This window comes from Myotis daubentonii, chromosome 6 (assembly GCF_963259705.1).
Source record: "Myotis daubentonii chromosome 6, mMyoDau2.1, whole genome shotgun sequence".
Taxonomy (NCBI): domain Eukaryota; kingdom Metazoa; phylum Chordata; class Mammalia; order Chiroptera; family Vespertilionidae; genus Myotis; species Myotis daubentonii.
This window is the reverse complement of record NC_081845.1, coordinates 98,591,293-98,610,453: the sequence shown is the minus strand read 5'-3', so window position 1 is coordinate 98,610,453 and position 19,161 is coordinate 98,591,293. Positions and strand designations below refer to the sequence as shown.

Genomic DNA, 19,161 nt, shown 5'->3' with positions numbered 1-19,161 from the left:
GGACCCAGACAATAAATAGGGTGTTGAAGGTCTGGGGTGGTGCAGGATTCTGTTGGAGGAGGGCAATGGTGTGGGGGGAGAGGACATCTGTAATACTCTCAACAATAAAGTTAAAAATGAAAGGAAGAAAGAAAGAAAGAAAGAAAGAAAGAAAGAAAGAAAGAAAGAAGGAAGGAAGGAAGGAAGGAAGGAAGGAAGGAAGGAAGGAAGGAAGGAAGGAAGGAAGGAAGGAAGGAAGGAAAGGAAAGGAAGGAAGGAAGGAAGGAAGGAAGGAAGGAAGGAAGGAAGAAAGAGAAGGAAGGAAGGAAGGAAGGAAGGAAGGAGGAAGGAAGAAAGAAGGAAAGAAAGAAAGGGAATTTTTGTACCTTGAGAAAAAAAAGATAAACAGGAACATCTGACAGGAAGGTGAGTTGTCACTGCTGTACAGAATTATCACATGGCTTCCCGAGCCCATTCACTGCTGGGTGGTCTCTGTTGTTTGTTGAAGACCTGGGTGTTGCTGAAATGGGAGGCTCTCTTCCACGGCCCTAATCATGACACACTCTCCACAGCGTGAACCCTCTGTCCTGTGAAGCACAGGGCCGTGGGAATAGCGTTTGCTTTACTGCCACCAGTTTGGGGAAGTATGATTTGCTTAATTGTCTCGTCCACTCCTTATTACATTCTCTGATGTAGATATTTTTATTTCCATTTTGCAAATGGAGAAGCTGAAACTCAAATGAATGTAATAATTTGCCAATGTCTCCCACATAATAAGCCAAGATGAGAACATTTGTCTCTCTGATGCCAAGCCCCTGCTCAGCCTGGTGGCCAGCTGTAGGGAGCACCCGTGGAGAGTGCTCTGAGGGTCGGCATTGCTGCTGCGGGTAAAACCACAGGGGTGGCCACTACATGGTAAGGCCCCTGTGGGGCCGGCTCCCCTGGCATGGAGCAGCCCCAGGGCCGCGCTCCTTTGTTCAGCATCTACGCTCACTGGCTTCGCTGGCGGTGCTGATGCTTCGCCATCCACCGTGCCGGGTGCCCAGAGCCCTTTCCTCCCGGCAAACGCTCCGTGACCGTTTCTGGTATTGCATTTTCCGTCATTACGAGAGACTGTGGTAGCGAGAAAATCATCACTGCTCCACTAGAGAAACTACCGGAGTGTGTGAGCACCAGGGCCGAGTGTGGCCGTAGCAGTGGAGGGGGAGCAGACGCCGCCTCAGGACGATCTTCACAAACGGACATCTTCGAGCCTTTGGGCCTTTGTATTCAAGTCCCTTGAACATTTTTAAATAGAAATATAAATTCTGGCTTTTTTTTTTTTTTTTTAAGTAGCTGTTAGGGTTGCAAAGTTGAAGCTTCAGCTTCCTCTCCAGCATTAGGCCTGGCAGGCCCTCTGCCCACACTCCAGGTACCGTCTCCAGTGCCTGCACCAGTGCTCCCCACGGGACAGCACACTGCCAAGCCTACAGCAGATGTCACCAGGAAGGCGGTCGCTATTCTCCCGCAAGAAAGCGATGCCCCTCCAAGCATCAGCCTCCGTGGTCTTGCCCCACAATCCTGTTATGAAACTGAGACAAGAGTGGAGAATTTCCAACTGTGCCTGGAACAGACTTTCATTTTGTCTGGATAATTATAAGTAGGATGGGCGAGGGGGCGGGAAAAAAGGAGACCCAGACCAGATGGACAGGCTTTAAGAAAGGATTGGGGACTCCATGGTCCCTGGTTGCTGTGTAGCAGGCGGCAGGCAGAACGGGTGTCTTCCTTCATCTTCCTCCTGTGCTTTCTCTCCGGAAGCCAGGGCCCGGTGGGCGTCCCCGTCCCTACGCCAGCTCACGTGAAGCCATCGTGGGGGAAAGATAAAATAGCAGGAGATGGAAGAAAGAAGAAAGGAAATAGCAGGGGGAATGTACCAAGCAGGTGCCCTTGAATCTTTTAGCCCCTCACTCACATTTTACCAAGGCGGTTTGAGGTCATGTGGCCTCCAACTCCAGGAGCCCAGGAGGGATGCGTATAAAGTAAACTGGCAGCTTACGTGGAGGGATTGAGGGTGGGCGACCTGGTCGGGGGGGGGGGGGGGGGGGGAGAAAAGGCTCTGGATAGAGGCACAGCTAGAACAGGCTGCACGCCACCGCCATCCTCTGGACTGTAACTGCCTCTGGGTCACGCACACTCCAAACTCTGTCTTGTAGTTACTTCAACCTCAGTGAATAAGAAGGCTGGGATTTTTTTCAGGATGTTGGCTTCCTTTTATTTGGGGGGCAGAGGGGATGGATATATATTTCTTAGCTTGAGCTCAGTAAATATAAATTAGACATAGAATCACCTTATTTCAAAAGGATTTAGAATAGAATCAATTTAGACCAAATTTAATTCATGAAACACAGTTTATAAGAACATCTTAATTTTATATTGCGAGGTACACGTACAGGCTGTTGTGTTTATTTAGAAGCAGTCTTTTTCACATGTGTGTTTTGGTGGAGAAGAGCAAAAAGACAGTGGAACATTATGTTTTCTTGCTTGGAGGCGACACAGACACATGAGGACACATGAACAATAGGGTGTCGTCATGTGGACTCTCTCAGCTATGAGATGGCTGTTATTTCTCAGCAATAAGCCCCCTTTGATAGAGCTTAAGATGTTTATAATCTTTTGCAATTACAAACCATGCTACATTGAATAACTTTATACATATGTCCTTTCCCACATGTAGGGATTTATGTGAAGAAGGATTTCCTAGAAGAATTGGGTAAATCCTGTGTGAATTTGTTATTTTGCCAGAAATTACCAAACTATAGGCAAATGGGGACCCGTGCCCGAAAAAAAAGAACATCATCAAGAAGTCTGCTCAGAAAGAGAAAACAAAAGATTTCAGCATGTTTTTCTGCCTTGTATTGACATTGTCATAAAGGGCTCATAAAAAATACTAGTATTGGTTTATTTCACCTTCTACAACTGCCACTGGAAGTATCACCAGGGTATAGAGAAAACTCATTGGGCCACAGGTTTTCTTTTTTCATTCAGTCAGTAAGTCTGTGTGTAGTAAGGCACAAGCCAGGCACTTGGGGGTCACACTCATGACCGAGACATGGTGTCAGTCTTCCCAGTCCTTAGGCCTGGTCAGGTGATTTAAGAACTGGAATCCAGAAATAAGCCCATGCTCTGGCTTTATTACCCTATATAATAAAAGCCTACTATGCTAAGCGTCCGACCATTCGACCAATCACTGTGACACGCACTGACCACCAGGAGGCAGATGCTCCAACCGGTAAGTTAGCTTGCTGCTAGGCCAATGGGGACTGGGTGAGACGGGCCGGACATGCCCTGGAGCCCTCCCACAGTCCCTCCCTGGCCGTGATTGTGCACTGGTGGGGGTCCCTCAGCCTGGCCAGCACCCTCTCAAAATCTGGGACCCCTCAGGGGTTGTCAGAGAGCCGGTTTTGGCCCATCCCCACAGGCCAGGCCGAGGGACCCCACCGGTGCACAATCCGTGCACCAGGCCTCTAGTCCTATCTAATAAAGAGGTAATATGCAGATTGACCATCACTACAACACACAAGATGGTGCCCCCATGTGGACACAAGATGGCCACCACAAGATGGCCGGCAGGGGAGGGCAGTTGGGGGGAACCAGGCCTGCAGGGGAGGGCAGTTGGGGGGGACCAGGCCAGCAGGGGAGGGCAGTTAGGGGCAATCGGGCTGGCAGGGGAGTGGTTAGGGGTGATCAGGCTGGCAGGCAGGCAAGTGGTTGGGAGCCAGCAGTCCTGGATTGTGAGAGGGATGTCCAAGTGCCCGTTAATGCCCGATCCCACTGGCAGTCAGACATTTCTCTAGGGGTCCCAGATGGGAGAGGGTGCAGGCTGGGCTAAGGGACACACACCCCCATGCACGAATTTTAATAGTTTAAAATATAAAAACAGATACATATATTTGTTATGAGCACTCATTTAAAAATATCAAGTTTCCTTACTCTGGGGTAGAATTATTCAACATGTACACATGGTGGCGACTAGGAGACTGGAAGAAGTTAAAATGTGTTTGATTAATACGAAAAAAAGAAATGATACATACATTTAGCTCTGATGCTAAAAATCAGCTCTCCAAACAGAGTTATGGTAGGGCAAATAATAAAAAGGGCTAGGAAACAAAACACAAGCTACAGAAATGGTAGAGCAACCTTAGAGAGCCCTAGGTCATGGTTTCTAATAAAATAGCTAAATGTGAAATCAAGCTTGCATTCCCTCGCACCCAGCTGCAGCGGGAACGGAATGCCAGTCACTCCAGTCCAGGGTTCCAGGTCTCGCCCGGGCAATGCTCATCGGGCTGACCGTGGGCTGTTCACACCCCCCGGCCTTGCCTTTGTCATCTGAAAAAGAAACTAAAGCTATTTGATCTTCTTATGCCACTTACTATTGTGATGAACAAATACAATGGTAGAAAGCACTCTGAAGAGGTTAAGAACTCCACGTGACCGAAAATTCGTGTTTCCTCCATTGACTGGCATTCAGTGTTGGTATGTACACACCACCCTGCCTGAATGAATTCAGCGATGAATTACTAGTTCAGCAAGTGTGAACTCTGTGCAGCTTTGGCAAGTGCCTGTGGCATGCCCACCACGCGCTCTGACCATCCTGCTGACTCCAGCCCGGTCCTCCCGGCCCTTGCTTTGTGCTCAGCGGCGGAACGGTGACTTAGTTTGACCACTAGATGGCACTAATGACAAGGCGAGCTTAGGTCCCTTCAGAAATTGAGCACTTTTCCCGACCAAGGAACTTTTCCAGGTTTGTTTGTTTTGTAACTTTTTAAGACATCATTATTTTAAAGGCCATATGCTCCCTGTGAAAACATAGCAAACAGTACATGACATTAAAAGGGAATCCCGTGTCGGGGAAGCCTGCCGGTGGTTTCCTAGCCCTGATTGGAAGGCAATAGCGTGTAGCCCGTTTAAGGTGCAGGCGCACAGCTGCTGGGCTGGCTGAAATCACTACAGTGTCTCAGGGCCACCCTGGAGGGGTAGCCGCAAAGCCGCTGTGCCCACGCCGCCCTCACCCTGAATGTGCACAGCTCCGCAGTGCCGTCGGGGTATAGCTTACTGGCTCCTCCCAAAATCCTGGTTTTCTCTGAGGAAATCGCGTTAACCCACTACTGGAGCTGGTATTGGTGAGTCAGTAACCGAATTAACCGTTTCAAGAAGCATATTAAGAAGCTTACAGTCAAATGTATTAATATAATAGTTTTTCTTCCTCACGATTTTTCTGGGATGGAACCGATACTGCTGTCATTTGATGGTTATGAGTAATGGACGGCGGCGGGGGTGAGGGTGGGGGGGTGGGGGTAGGCCCCGACAGCAGGGCAGCCATCTGAGCAGCTTCCCAGGAGGCTGCAGGGTGACCCCCAGGATGGTCCCCACAGGCACTGGGGAAGGGACCCGTGGGGAGCATAGATGCAGTCCCCGGCCCACCCGTAGTCGGGTGACAAGGAAGGTACTTGTAAGTCAGTCACCGGGAACAGGCCACGGGCCAGACGACAGGCCACGGGCCAGGGGACAGGCCATGGGCCAGGGGACAGGCCATGGGCCAGGCAATAGGCCATGGGCCAGGGGACAGGCCATGGGCCAGGGGACAGGCCATGGGCCAGGCAATAGGCCATGGGCCAGGCAACAGGCCATGGGCCAGAGCAGGTGCGGCCACTGGAAGGGCGGGAAGATCTGCCGGTCAATCTCCCCCATGAATGAGCGGGCTGCTGGTGGCTCTCAGCTCTCGCACCCTTGGGGCTCTCTCTGCAGGGGCGCTCTTGGGCCCACGCAAGGGCCTGATGGGCTCAACTATGTCCACCATGCCGCCCAGTGCCAAGGTGGACAGAAGCTCTGGGCGCTGGCGCGGCTCCGAGCTCTGCTGCAGCCCCAGCCTCTCAGCTGCCAGGTGGGACTGAGGGAAACGGGACCTTGGAAACCGAGGATATAATTCGGTGAAAACAAAGCTTCTACCGCATCTCATCCTCCCGTGGAAGTGCTCATTCCAGCAGCACCCCAGGAGCAACAGAGAAAGACCACCCATGCACCTCTCTGATAACAAAACTATACATACATACAAGAGGCCGGGTGCACAAAATTCGTGCCCTGGGGAGGGGCCCCTCAGCCCAGCCTGTGCCCTCTGGCAGTCCAGGACCCCTCCGGGGATGTCTGACTGATGGCTTAGGCCCGCCTGAGCCTGGCTCAGGGCTTCTGGCTGAGCAGAGCTCCCCCTGTTGGAGCACACTGACCACCAGGGGGCAGCTCCTGCATTGGTCAGTGCGCATATAGTGACCAGTCATTCCACCCGTCAGTCAATTTGCATATTACCCTTTATTATTATATAGGATATGGTGACGTGGCCACACCAACCATTCATAATGCTGCTGACAACCAAGGGCAAATGGGAACCAAACACTCTGGTCAAAGAATATATTCAACAAGAAAAACTGAGTTTGATTCAACTTGATTTGGCTCATTATTTTTTTTTATTCATTCATTCACTCATTTTATGTTTACTTTTTTTTTTTTTAATAATTTTATTGATTTTTTTTACAGAGAGGAAGGGAGAGGGATAGAGAGTTAGAAACATTGATGAGAGAGAAGCATCGATCAGCTGCCTCCTGCACATCTCCTACTGGGGATGTGCCTGCAACCAAGGTACATGCCCTTGACCAGAATCGAACCTGGGACCCTTCAGTCCCCAGGCCGACGCTCTATCCAGTGAGCCAAACCGGCTAGGGCTTATGTTTACTTTTTAAAAATACTTTTAATTGATTTCAGAGATGAAGGAAGAGGGAGGAAGAGATAGCAATGCTAATGATGAGAGAGAAGCATTGCATCCTAGTCTAAGCGGCTGCCTCCTGCACACCACCTACTAGGGATCAAGACCGCAACCACCCCATGACCGCCTGGTTCCTAGCTGATGCTCCGTGACAGCCACACTGGCGAGGCTGGGCTCATTATTCTAAAATCTGGACCTCGGTTTCCTCATCTGGCACCGGAGGGTCCTTGGGCAGCCGGGCGGGGGCTGTGGGTCAGGAGCACCAATGTCCCTTGGCAGGTCCAGGAAGGTGAACTGCCCCTGGGCAAAGCTTCACGGGGTAAGAGGGAGGCTGGCCCGACACAGGGAGAAGGGCTGGGGCCTGTGTTGTGAGCCTCGTGGAAGCTCAGAAGTGGCTGTGGGAATGACATTAAGAGAAGTGAAAGGTGAGGGGACAGGAGAGAAGACCCTGGCTGCAGGTAATCCACCAGTGGCCCTGAAACACAACCAGAGCAGTGATCAACACTATTTATCATAGGCCGTCCCCACTCCCCAAGCAGCCCCCTCCCGGCCAGCAGGCACCCGAAGGTCCCCATCAGGACAAAAGTCCTTAACACAGAATTTCAACCCAAAAGTCCAAACTTCTCACCCTGAGTTAACATGGTTGAGCCAGGCTGGTTGGAGCACCCTCCTGTGCACCAAGGGGCGGTGGGTTGGATCCCAGGGTGGGACCCTTACAGGAGGCAATGGGTGGCCATCTCTCTCTCATCGAGGTTTCCTCTCTAAAATCAATAAAAATAAACAAACAAGTGCATTTGGTTGATCAAGTGAAAGTGTAAATATTACCTAGGGAGACTAAAATGCAAGAAAGCGCTTGATAGGGGACCCAAGAGCCTGAAAGAGAGGGCTGTATAAAGGCTGGGGGTCTAAAGATGGGGTACCACTTTGTCCCCCATTCTTTTAACAAAGTGATACTATCATGTAGCCCTTGCTTTTGCACACCGAGGAGGATACTGGGAGAGCAGCACAAAGTCCTGCCCTCAGGGCCTGACCTCCTATGCACAGGCCCTGCACAGTAGGTATTATTATGGATTTTGAGAGAAAGCCAGAAACAGGCCTAAGCATTTTAGGTACCTTGTTTCATGTAACTCTCTGTCAACCCCATGACGTGGGTGGTATAACTCCCAGTTTACAGTTGGAGAAGCTGAAGCTGTCTGCCCAAGGTCACAGGTCTCCCCAGGACAGTAAGCCGGAGGCTGTGGGCAGCAGGCAGTGGTGCAGCTGAAATTTGCATCTGAGCTTCCTTTATATGTGAAGATGCAGGGTCCTCCATATTTTGGAATAGGGATATTAGGAGTCCTGAAAGAGCCCCAGTAATTCTGGACTCATCATTATCCCTCCATGCAGAGTTCTCTGCTAGGGAAAGAGAAGGAAGGAGGGAGGGAAGGCAGGAAGGAAGGAAGGAAGGAAGGAAGGAAGGAAGGAAGGAAGGAAGGAAGGAAGGAAGAAGGGATGAAGGAAGGAAAGAAGGGAGGGAGGGAGGGAGGAAGGAAGGAAGGAAGGAAGGAAGGAAGGAAGGAAGGAAGGAAGGAAGAAAGGAAGGAAGGAGGAAGGGAGGAAGGAAGGAGGAAGGGAGGAAGGAAGGAAAGAAGGGAGGGAGGGAGGGAGGGAGGAAGGAAGGAAGGAAGGAAGGAAGGAAGGAAGGAAGGAAGGAAGGAAGGAGAAAAGGAAGAAGGAAGGAAAGAAGGGAGGGAGGGAGGGAGGGATGGAGGAAGGAAGGAAGGAAGGGGAGGGAGGAAGGAAGGAAGGAAGGAAGGAAGGAAGGAAGACTTTAATTGCCAGGCTCACAAATGGTGTGTCAAAAGACAGCTGCTGGTTCCAAAATGGCCACCACCGTGTTTTCCTGCGGTCTGAGCAGTTACTTAGTTACCGGCCCCCAGCAGTGCCGCCCGGACTGCACCGGGGCAGAATAGTGCCTGGGCCTCCTTCTCCCAGTGATAGTTCTGGCAAACAGTGGAGGAAAGAAGTAACCAGGGCATGAGCATGCAGTGAGCGCAGCAGTGAGTGTGCACTGAGTGTGCGGTGAACATGGCAGAAAGTGTGTAGCTAGCACAACAGTGAGTGTGCAATGAGCGTGGTAGTGAGTGTGCAGTGAACACAGCAGTGAGCACGGCAGTGAGTGCAGCAGAGAGTGTGCACTGAGTGTGGAAAAAAATCCTTTCTCCATTGGTGCCCACCTCCAAATTGCCATAGCACAAGTCTTCTTACCCCGACCACTCGGTCCGCACCAGGACCAGGACGGCCTGGCTTAAGGCAGATGTTAGAGGCCGTTTGACTATCTTACTTCCCATTAGACTCGGGACCGGGGGTGGTGTTTGCATGTCTCCTGCTATATCCCCGAGTCTCACATAATGCCTAGCACGGAGTAAGGAGCTCAATAAATATTTGCTAAAACAATGAGTGAATGAATGAACAAAGGAATCCATAGAAAGGAGAGAAGAGGAGAAAAACAGGTGGGAGAGGAATGCGCCGAAGCAGGAAACAGTGGACACAAAGTCGCATTCCATGGGCATCTGCAGGAGGAACTGGGCTCTGCGGATGGGGGACCCAGGGCTGGCGTGAGGGCACACAAAAGACGCAGAGCTTAAAGAGGGGCTTGAAATGCCATCACAAACAACACAACCTCGAAAGGTACAATTCATCTGTGCCAACCAAGCCCAAAGTGTCAAGGGATAAAAATTAAATAAGTAAAAATATTCAGTAATAATAGAAATGGCAATGTGTTAGGTTGGCCGACAGCTGTGACCACAACCCCAGCATCTCCCTGATGCATCGCAATAAACGTTTCTAGTTTATTCCCCTCCCAAGAGGGTTTTTCTGGTTGAGTGGCTCAGTCCTACACAGTGTTGCAGGGATTCAGGAACCTTCCGCCTCTGGGTCCACTATCACTCCCAGCTGTGCAGGCAAGGAAGCTGACAGAAAGGCAGGCCTGGAAATGTGCTCATCACTCCTGTCCACATTCCATTGGCCAGAACTCAGTCTTGTGTCCCTGCCTAGCTGATGGGGAGGCTGGGAATTGTAGTCCAGCGGTGTGCCCTGGAGGAAAAGGAGGCGGGGGTTGCTGAATGCAGCCACAGCCCTTATCTAATGACCCCCATGTGCAGTGAACATGGCAGTGAGCGCAGCAGTGAGTGTGGCTGAGAGTGTGCACTGAGTGCAATGAATACGGCAGAGTGTGCACTGAGTGTGCAATGAATACGGCAGAGAGTGTGCACTGAGTGTGCAATGAATATGGCAGAGAGTGTGCACTGAGTGTGCAATGAATACGGCAGAGTGTGCACTGAGTGTGCAATGAATACGGCAGAGAGTGTGCACTGAGTGTGCAATGAATACGGCAGAGTGTACACTGAGTGTGCAATGAATACGGCAGAGAGTGTGCACTGAGTGTGCAATGAATATGGCAGAGTGTGCACTGAGTGTGCAATGAATACGGCAGAGAGTGTGCACTGAGTGCGCAATGAATACGGCAGAGTGTGCACTGAGTGTGCAATGAATACGGCAGAGTGTGCACTGAGGGTGCAATGAACATGGCAGTGAGCGCAGCACTGAGTGTGCAGTGCACAGAGTAGTGAGCATAGCAGTGAGTTCGGCAGTGAACACGGCAGAGTGTGCATTGAGTGCAGTGAATACAGCAGTGAGCAGTGAGTGTACAGAGTGTGCAGTGAGCACAGCAGTGAGCAGTGAGTGTGCAGTGAGCATGGCAAGAGAGGATTTGTCTGCAGGACCAGCGATCGGGGGTGCCCGCTTTTGCGTACTTGTTGCCTCGGCCTTTTTCTCCACCTGGAAAGGCTCTTGGTAACCAATTCTCAGTGGGGAAGCAGAGGACAGCCAGCGGCTGCTGGCAGACCAGGAGCACCTCCTGGCCCTGGCACGGGGGGGCTGGGTGCCCTCAGTGGTTAGAGCATCAGACCCACCAAAGGGTCTCAGGTTTGATTTCCAGTCAAGGGCACGTACCTGGGTTACGCGTTTGCTCCCCTCCCCTGCCCCCTGCCATCTCTCTCCCTCCATCCCTCCCTCCCACAAGCAATGGAAAAATATCCTCATGTGAGGATAAACAACAAAAAGATCCTGTGGGGATGCTGGCGAGAAGTGAAAGTGCCAGGGCCATGGACAGGGGTGGGGGGGAGCGGGAAGATGGGGAAGGAGACTGTATTCCGGCACCGTCCTAGTGAGCGGGGAGCCACGTCCAGCCTGAGCTGCTTCCAAAGCCAGTGGGCAGCCCTGATGGAGGAAGACTTCTTGTGCTGAGCTGACCTTGGCCTCTGAGGCTGCACTAACTGCACTCCCCACCACCAGCATTTCGTCCAAATCTGAGTAGTTCATTCCTGTTTCGAGAAGAAGAGAAAAGGAAAAACGCCTAAGTGCCCGATTCACAACAAGCTGAGTGCTTTTGTTTAATATACAAACCAGATGTGCCACTACAATCGAAGGCAGCTGGAGCCCTACGTGCTGACACAGACCATCTGATGCACACCCAGGGGCGGGAGCGGGGCAGAGGCCAGCGGGTTAGGCCAGAGCCTTTCAGTGGGCTGCTGGGTGGGCTGCATCTGCTGCTCAGCGGGGAGCCTTCTTTGATGGTGACAGAGCAGGTGAGGACAGGCCTGGGGCCCCCACAGGCCGCCCCAGCGCCGGCTTGGAGCGCACCAACACGTAGAGCACGTTCTTGTCTTCACGCGGCAGCGGGAGGGGCAGGGTCCGGGGCTCTGCGTGGGCAGCCATCACAAGGAACGCAGAGGTGCCTCTGAGGGTTTTGGCGGCCTCGTTGGCTCCTTTCCGAAGCCGCTTGTGGTTACACGCCTGCCGAAGGAGGCTGATCTTTTCGATGAGGGGGGCATTGCGAGAGGGAGGCCTTCAGATTTACATCGGCCTCAGTCCAGGCTGTGGTCCCGGGGCCTCGGCTCTCCTCAAGACCCTGAGAACTTTTCTTTTCTTTTTTTAAATTTAATTTTGTTTTATTTCTTAAAGTATTACAAAGAGTATTACACATGTCTCCTTTTCCCCCCCCTTGACATTCCCCTGGCTTCCCCCACCCCCCAGTGTCTTGTGTCCATTAGTTATTTTCATATGCATGCATGTAAGTCCTTCGGTTGATCTCCTACCCCCCCCCCCCATCCCTCCCCAGGGTTCCCACTGTAGTTTGACAGTCTGCTCAATGCTGCTCTGCCTCTGTATCCATTTTTGTTCATCAGTCTATAATGGTCCTTATTATCCATAAATGAGTGAGATCATGTGGTATTTTTCTCGGCTTCCCAGGGGCCGTCCCAGCCTCATCAGGGCTGTCTCAGCCTCACCAGCGGCCGTCTCAGCAACACAAAGTTTGGCATTCTGTCTTTTGTTGGGCAGCTCCTTGCTGGACAAAATCTCCAGGCGTTCCTGGTGGCTGAATATCTGGTATGCCTGCTTGGATTTCGTTTTCTACTCAGTGCACAGACTGCTTGTCTGCCATCTCCCAGCGACCCATGTGAGACTGGATCTGGTGGGCCTGCTTGTGCGTTTACTGGTACAGCAGTTCCATGTCACCAGCCCAGCTGTGTCTGGCTCTGGCTTCCTCCGAACCTGATTCTGCTTCTTGAGTGTGTCCCTTATGGATGCGAGGAGTTGAAATCTGCAGTTTGTTGGGTTGGGCTGCAAAAGCGCAGGTGGTTCCTTTTTTGCCACTGGCACAGCTTGGGTGGGGATGTAAATTGAGTAGGGCGGGGCCTCCAGGAATCACCAGGGTGGATCAAGGGGCAATGGTGTCTCTGCGCCTCCTCACCTCCTTGCCTCTCCGCTACTTCAAGTCTCTGCATCCCAGCGTGCCGGTGCACAGCTCCACGAGACAGCCACCCTCGCTTTCTGACCCGTTGCAAGGCCGTCCCGCCTCTCCCCGTAGGGGTCTGGGACCTCAGAATCCCGCCCCAAAAAGCTCAGTGCATTCGAGAGTTTGTAGCCCCTTCCGATTGAAAAAAACCGCGCATCCAGTTGCAGCCCACCTGGCACGCGGCTCCGTACCTCCATTCTTGGCGCCTCTGCACATCCTACTCAGTCTCACTGAGCTTCTTTCTTTCCTTCCAGTTGTAGAGCCTCCACTGGGCCAGCTTTCCCATGGTTCCGTATGATAGCTGTTTGCCCTATATTTGGTAGTCTCGATGTTGTTGTGGGAGGCAGCACGCACAGGTCTGTACCTTACGCCACCATCTTGGTTCCCTGAGCGCTTTTCTTTATGAAAGATGAAAATATCGGTAAGTTTTAGGATAGTAACAAGGAAGGTACAAAAATGACAGGAAAACTTCACCCTCCGGCAGACGTCATTGGCTGCTGTGTTCCTCGGTGTCTGCACTGTCACTGACATGAGGACAGCGGCCTGAAGAGCCGCCTGGCTCTCCTGGCTCGGCCCACGAGTGCACAGCCCAGCCCATCGATGCCACATTGGCCACGTGGATATAAACTAGAACATCTTTCAGTCTGTCAGTCACTGCGTCTTCATGGGATATGCAGACACATTTAAACACACAGCTGCTGTGAAAACAGGGCCACAAGGTGGAAAAGATAATGTCCAACTCCTCGTGAATGTGTCGCTAGAGGGAGTCCCAGGAGACAGCCCTGCGTGGAGGAGATGACAGCATCTCTGAGTGGCCACTGCACAGGGAGCCTCCGCACTCCCTCAGGAGACTCTCGCCCAATGCGCCGGCCCCTCCCTTCAGAGAGGAGCTGCGGCCCAGCGCCCCAGCGCCCCAGCGCCCCAGCGGGGTGAGCGCCTCCTTACAAGTGCCCGCTCTGGGGCTAGAAAGCCTGGCTCCCTAGAGCCTGTCTTTGCACAAAGTGTCCAACTGTATGTAGGGCGATCTATCAGAACTTGTTAAAAGCACATGCTCTTTGTGACCCTTCCTCCTGGGTAGAGGCGGGGTGAGCTTTGCGGGCGCACCAGGCGGGCGCACAGGGCCCACACGTAGAAGGAGACAGGTATTGGGGTCCTCAATCACCTTTGTCACAGCCTTGAAATTCTTAGTAACATTATTTTCCCATGAGTGCTTTGTAAGTGAAGTCCAGTGGCGTAGCAGCACAGGTGCAGGGCCTGGAGCCAGGGCGGGAGAGGTCTTGCCTCCCACACCTCTGAGGCCCCCTGGACTGGCTCCAGGCTGCCCCCCCCCCCCCCCCCCGCCCTTTACAAGGGAAGCAATGCCACCTTCTCTGCTGGTGCCTTTCAGCAGGGACGTGGGCCCCGTGGGGACCGGAGCAGTCAGGCATGCGCACTTGTCTTGCCCTGTGGACAAGCGTGCACCCCTAAGTATGGCTGTGCCTACAGAAGTGCAACATGAATAGCAACAGCAAAGTCGCCATGACGCACCGCGAGTGGCGCTGCCGCGGGGAGGAGGGCTGTTTCCGGCGCTCGGCGCAGCGTTTCGTTTTGTGCTGGGTCCTGGGATTAGGCAGCCACCAGGAGCCCGATGCTCACTGCCAAGTTCCACATGAGGCAGAAGGTGGGAAAGGGTGTCCTGAGACCCCCCCCCTTGTGCTCTCGGTGCACGGACGGCTGAGACTGGAATTAACTTCATCAAGGCAGGGGCTTGGTCTGTCTTGCTGCAGGTTTTATAATCAAGGCCTAATGTAGAGCTTGATACATGGCATCTGCTGTTAAGTATTTATTAATATAAATTAATTGAATACATTTGTATTTCAACCTAATAAGTTGATACTTAAAAATTTAAACAACCTAGCCCTGACCGGTTTGGCTCAGTGGATAGAGCATTGGCCTGCCGAACGAAGGGTCCCGGGTTCGATTCCAGTCAAGGGCATGTACCTTGGTTGCAGGCATATCCCCAGTGGGGGGTGTGCAGGAGGCAGCTGATCGATGTTCCTCTCTCATCGATGTTTTTAACTCTCTATCCCTCTCCCTTCCTCTCTGTAAAAAATCAATAAAATATATTTTAAAAACACACACAAGAGAAACCAAGATGGCGGCATAAGTAAAACCGGAAATTGCTGCCTCGCACAACAACTTCAAAAATACAACTAAAAGACAAAACAGACATCATCCAGAACCACAAGAAGGCTGGCTGAGTGGAAATTCTACAACTAGAAGGAAAGAGAAAAGCACACTGAGACTCAGAGGAGGTGTGGAAGTAAAGTGCAGAGGTACGGAGGCACACGTGGAAAGGGCTGGCAACTGAGGACGTGGTTGTCTTTTTCAATCGGGAGGGAGTCTCAAGCTCCTGACTGCTCTGATCTCCAGTTCTGGGAAGTCTCTGGGGACCCAGACTCATATGGGGAGAAACTGGACTGTCTGGCATCGGGCGGAACTCGAGGGCGGTTTTCTCTCAGAGGTGCTTGCAGTGATTACTGGGATACTGAGACCCGGGGCCCCTTAGGGTAGGACTGAGGAACAGCCATAGCTGCTTGCTCCGCCCTGTTGATCCCCTGAGACCCCACCCAACCCAAGCTGTGAGCAGAGGCTTTTGCATATGAAAAGCCTGGCCCTTTGCAATGTGAAAATTACCTAACAAACTGCAGCTGGGTCAGAGAGACCCAGAACTTCCAAAAGGAGGCCCAAGGCCCCACATCAGCTTGCATTGCTTCACAGCTGGGCCTCATCTGGGCACCTCCAAATCCCAAACAAAGAAGAGGAATCTGCAGATATCTCCGTAGCTCCTGCTAGGTAGCCTCAGGCAGAGGCTAAATTAGCACCTCCTTAGAGATCCAAGAGCCAGTGTACCCAGTGGTCAGAGTGGGACCATCCATAAGGGACACACACAGGAGGCAGACTCAGTGAGGACCAAAGCCCCACTGAAGCAAGTCTTGCCCCAGAAGGGTGTCTCCAGCACAGAAGTTCTCCCACTGCAGACACAGCTGATTCTCATAGCCGATTGGCCTGGAGGTCAATTCCTCCCAGTGATACCTACAACAATCAAGGATTAACTGCAACAAGACTGTGCACAAAGCCCACAAAGTGGTGCACCAAGAGTGTCCACCTCAGGTGATTGGGGAGGCTGAGCCACTGGGCCCTATAGGACACCTAGTACACAGAGCCACTCTATCAACACAGGGAAGCATAAAAAATGCGGAGACAAAGAAACAGGTCACAAATGACAGAAATGGAGGAAAGCAAAGTACTGGATATAGAGTTCAAAACCACACTTATAAGGGTGTTTTTTTTTAATATTTTATTGATTTTTCACAGAGAAGAAGGGAGAGGGACAGAGAGTTAGAAACATCGATGAGAGAGATCGATCAGCTGCCTCCTGCATACCCCCCACTGGGGATGTGCCCGCAACCAAGGTACATGCCCTTGACCGGAATCGAACCTGGGACCCTTCAGTCCGCAGGCTGACGCTTTATCCACTGAGCCAAACCGGTTAGGCCACTTATAAGGTTTTTCAAGAATTTTCTAGAAACCACCGATAAATTTAGTAACTCCCTCAATAAGTCTAGTCAGACCGCCAATAAGTTTAGTAAGACTCTCAAGAAATCTAGTGAGACCCTTGAGGTTATGAACAAGGACCAACTAGAAATTAAGCATACACTGACTGAAATAAAGAATGTTATACAGAGTCCCAACAGCAGACTAGAGGATAGCAAGAATCAAGTCAAAGATTTGAAATACAAAGAAGCAAAAATCACCCAACCGGAAAAACAAAATGAAAAAAAGAATCCAAAAATATGAAGATAGTGTAAGGAGCCTCTGGGACAACTTCAAGCGTATCTGAATTATGGGGGTGCCAGAAGAAGAGAGAGAGCAAGATATTGAAAACCTATTTGAAGAAATAATGACAGAAAACTTCCCCCACCTGGTGAAAGAAATAGACTTACAAGTCCAGGAAGCACAGAGAACCCCAAACAAAAGGAATCCAAAGAGGACCATACCAAGACACACCATAATTAAAATGCCAAGAGCAAAAGACACAGAGAGAATCTTAAGAGCAGCAAGAGAAAATCAGTCAGTTACCTACAAGGGAGTACCCATATGACTGTCAGCTGATTTCTCAACAGAAACTATGCAGGCCAGAAGGGAGTGGCAAGAAATATTCAAAGTGATGAATACCAAGAACCTACAACCAAGACTTCTTTATCCAGCAAAGCTATCATTCAGAATTGACGATCAGATAAAGAGCTTCACAGATAAGGAAAAGCTAAAGGAGTTCATCACCACCAAACCAGTATTATATGAAATGCTGAAAGGTATCCTTTAAGAAGAGGAAGAAGAAAAAGGTAAAGATACAAATTATGAACAACAAATACACATCTATCAACAAGTGAATATAAATATCAAGTGAATAAATAATCTGATGAACAGAATAAACTGGTGAATATAATAGAATCAGGGGCATAAAAAGGGAGTGGTCTGACTATTCTCGGGGGGGAGGGGTAAGGGGCTTGGGGGTGCGGGAAGAGACTAGACAAAAATCGTACACCTATGGATGAGGACAGTGGGGGGTGGGTAAGGGCAGAGGGTGGGGTGGGAACCAGGTGGGTGGGAGCTATGGGGGGAAAAAAGAGGAACAACTGTAATAATCTGAACAATAAAGATTTAATTAAAAACACACACACACACACACACAAAAAACCTCTAAAAAAATTTAAACCACCTAAATAGCTTGAAAAACTAGTTAAATAAGTATGATACATTCATGCAATAAAAGATTGTGTAGCTGTATAAAATATGTTCTCGAGACACTGATACGTGAAGATATCCAACATGCATGTTGTTACCATGTTTTTACAGAAAAGGAGGGGTGGGGTGCAGTCCCAATCCTCACCCCAGGACGGCCTCCTGTCGCCCCTCCAGTGCACACACGTGCAGGGTTCAGAGGAAACCGAAATTGCTCCACATGGCTGGGAGGGAAATGTTTCAAAGTATATTATTCTATACCTTCAGATTTTGAAACAAGAAAATGTGCAAAGAAATAAAAAAGGACCAATTTTTAAGAGTACAACGGAGCTCTCTCATTTGTGTGCGATATATTTCACATAGCATCGGGAGCACTTATGCACCACTGATCCCAGGCAGCCACCCGCGCAAGCGACCGTTTACTGCGTGCTCGCAGCTTCACCAGGGGCACATGTTAACTCGTGTGCACAGCCCTGTGGTTGCAGGGTGCCACCGATATGCTGACACTCATCTTGGCTGATCTCAGGGGGTAAGGGAAACACTCCCATCCCACATCTCTTTCCCTGTGACACTGAGGACTGAGAGAGGGAGCCAGGCTGTGGGACATGAGGGAGCCAGGCTGTGGGACACTGAGGGGGCCAGGCTGTGGGACACTGAGGGGACCAGGCTGTGGGACATGTCTGTTCTGGCTTGGCTATGCTGACACCTACTAACCTTGCTAACCTCCCATGCTTGCCTCTCTGAGCATAGGTGGCTATCAACTCCTGACATTCAACTTGCATGGGATCAGAAAGAGGCACCTCAAGTGGTGTGTGGATTGTTTTGACCTAAAGGCAACCAAGATCCTGTGGTCTCGTGAAACTTCTGTCCTCATTACCTGCCTAGAAGGTTTTAAATTAGGGGCCATGTCTATGCTAACAGATTATCAAAGATAACCCTTTCACCTTCCTATAGGGCAGGGCAAGCTTCTAGTTACTGACCCCTGCCACACCCCTTGACGCCCCGGCCTCCCTAGCCCTAGCCGGAGTTCGGAATGTCAGCAGCATCTCATTTTACCTTTCTGTCCTGAGCCCCTCCGGCCTGGGGGCCTCTGGCTCTCATGTGTCGGGGTTCCCGTGCACACATATGTAATTAAGTTGGCCATGTTCTCTTGCTGTCTTTTCATGTCTGTGTGACCATCGGGCCAGTGGGAAGAACCGTGGGGTAGAGGAAGTCCCCTCCCTGCAAGACCACCGCTGTCCCGACCTTCCTGACCGTCCTTCGGGGGCAGGAAGCTAACTAAGCGGAGGGGCTGCTCTACGTGGGACACGAGGCCTGGACCTGGGTTTGCAGAGGAGGAAAGGACGTTAGCCGGGAGGAGGACGGCGGCAGTTAGTCATGAGGCATCAGAACGAGGGAACGAAGGCTCAAGGTTCCTTCCTTTTTAAAAGGCCAACAATGATCCCGCCCCCTTGGCTAATACTGGGAGGACAGGGGGTAGGAGAGACATGGTAAGGCGCTCCCTGAGGTCCAGGGAGTGAGCGGTCCGACCCCAGCTGGTCAGATCCTAGGAGCCCCTTCAAAGGCTGGGTCAATGGGAGGGAGGCTGGTGCCAGGCAGCCTCCTCTCTGTAGCTCAGGGGGTGGGCAGGCCAACCCTGTCATCGCCTGGGTCTGTGGCCCTTTGTGTGAGTGCCTGGCAAGGATGACGTGGGGCACAGCTGCAGGAGGAGCGGAGGCGGAGCGCTGCCCTCCTGTCCCAGGCGTCTTCAGTGGTGGGACAGGCC

The 19,161-nt window shown here is 51.4% G+C and overlaps 1 pseudogene; it reads right to left on the bottom strand.

Moving 5' to 3' along the window:
• Positions 1–5,692: 5,692 nt before the first annotated feature.
• LOC132237650 (NHP2-like protein 1) lies at positions 5,693–12,808 on the bottom strand (annotated as a pseudogene).
• Positions 12,809–19,161: the final 6,353 nt, after the last annotated feature.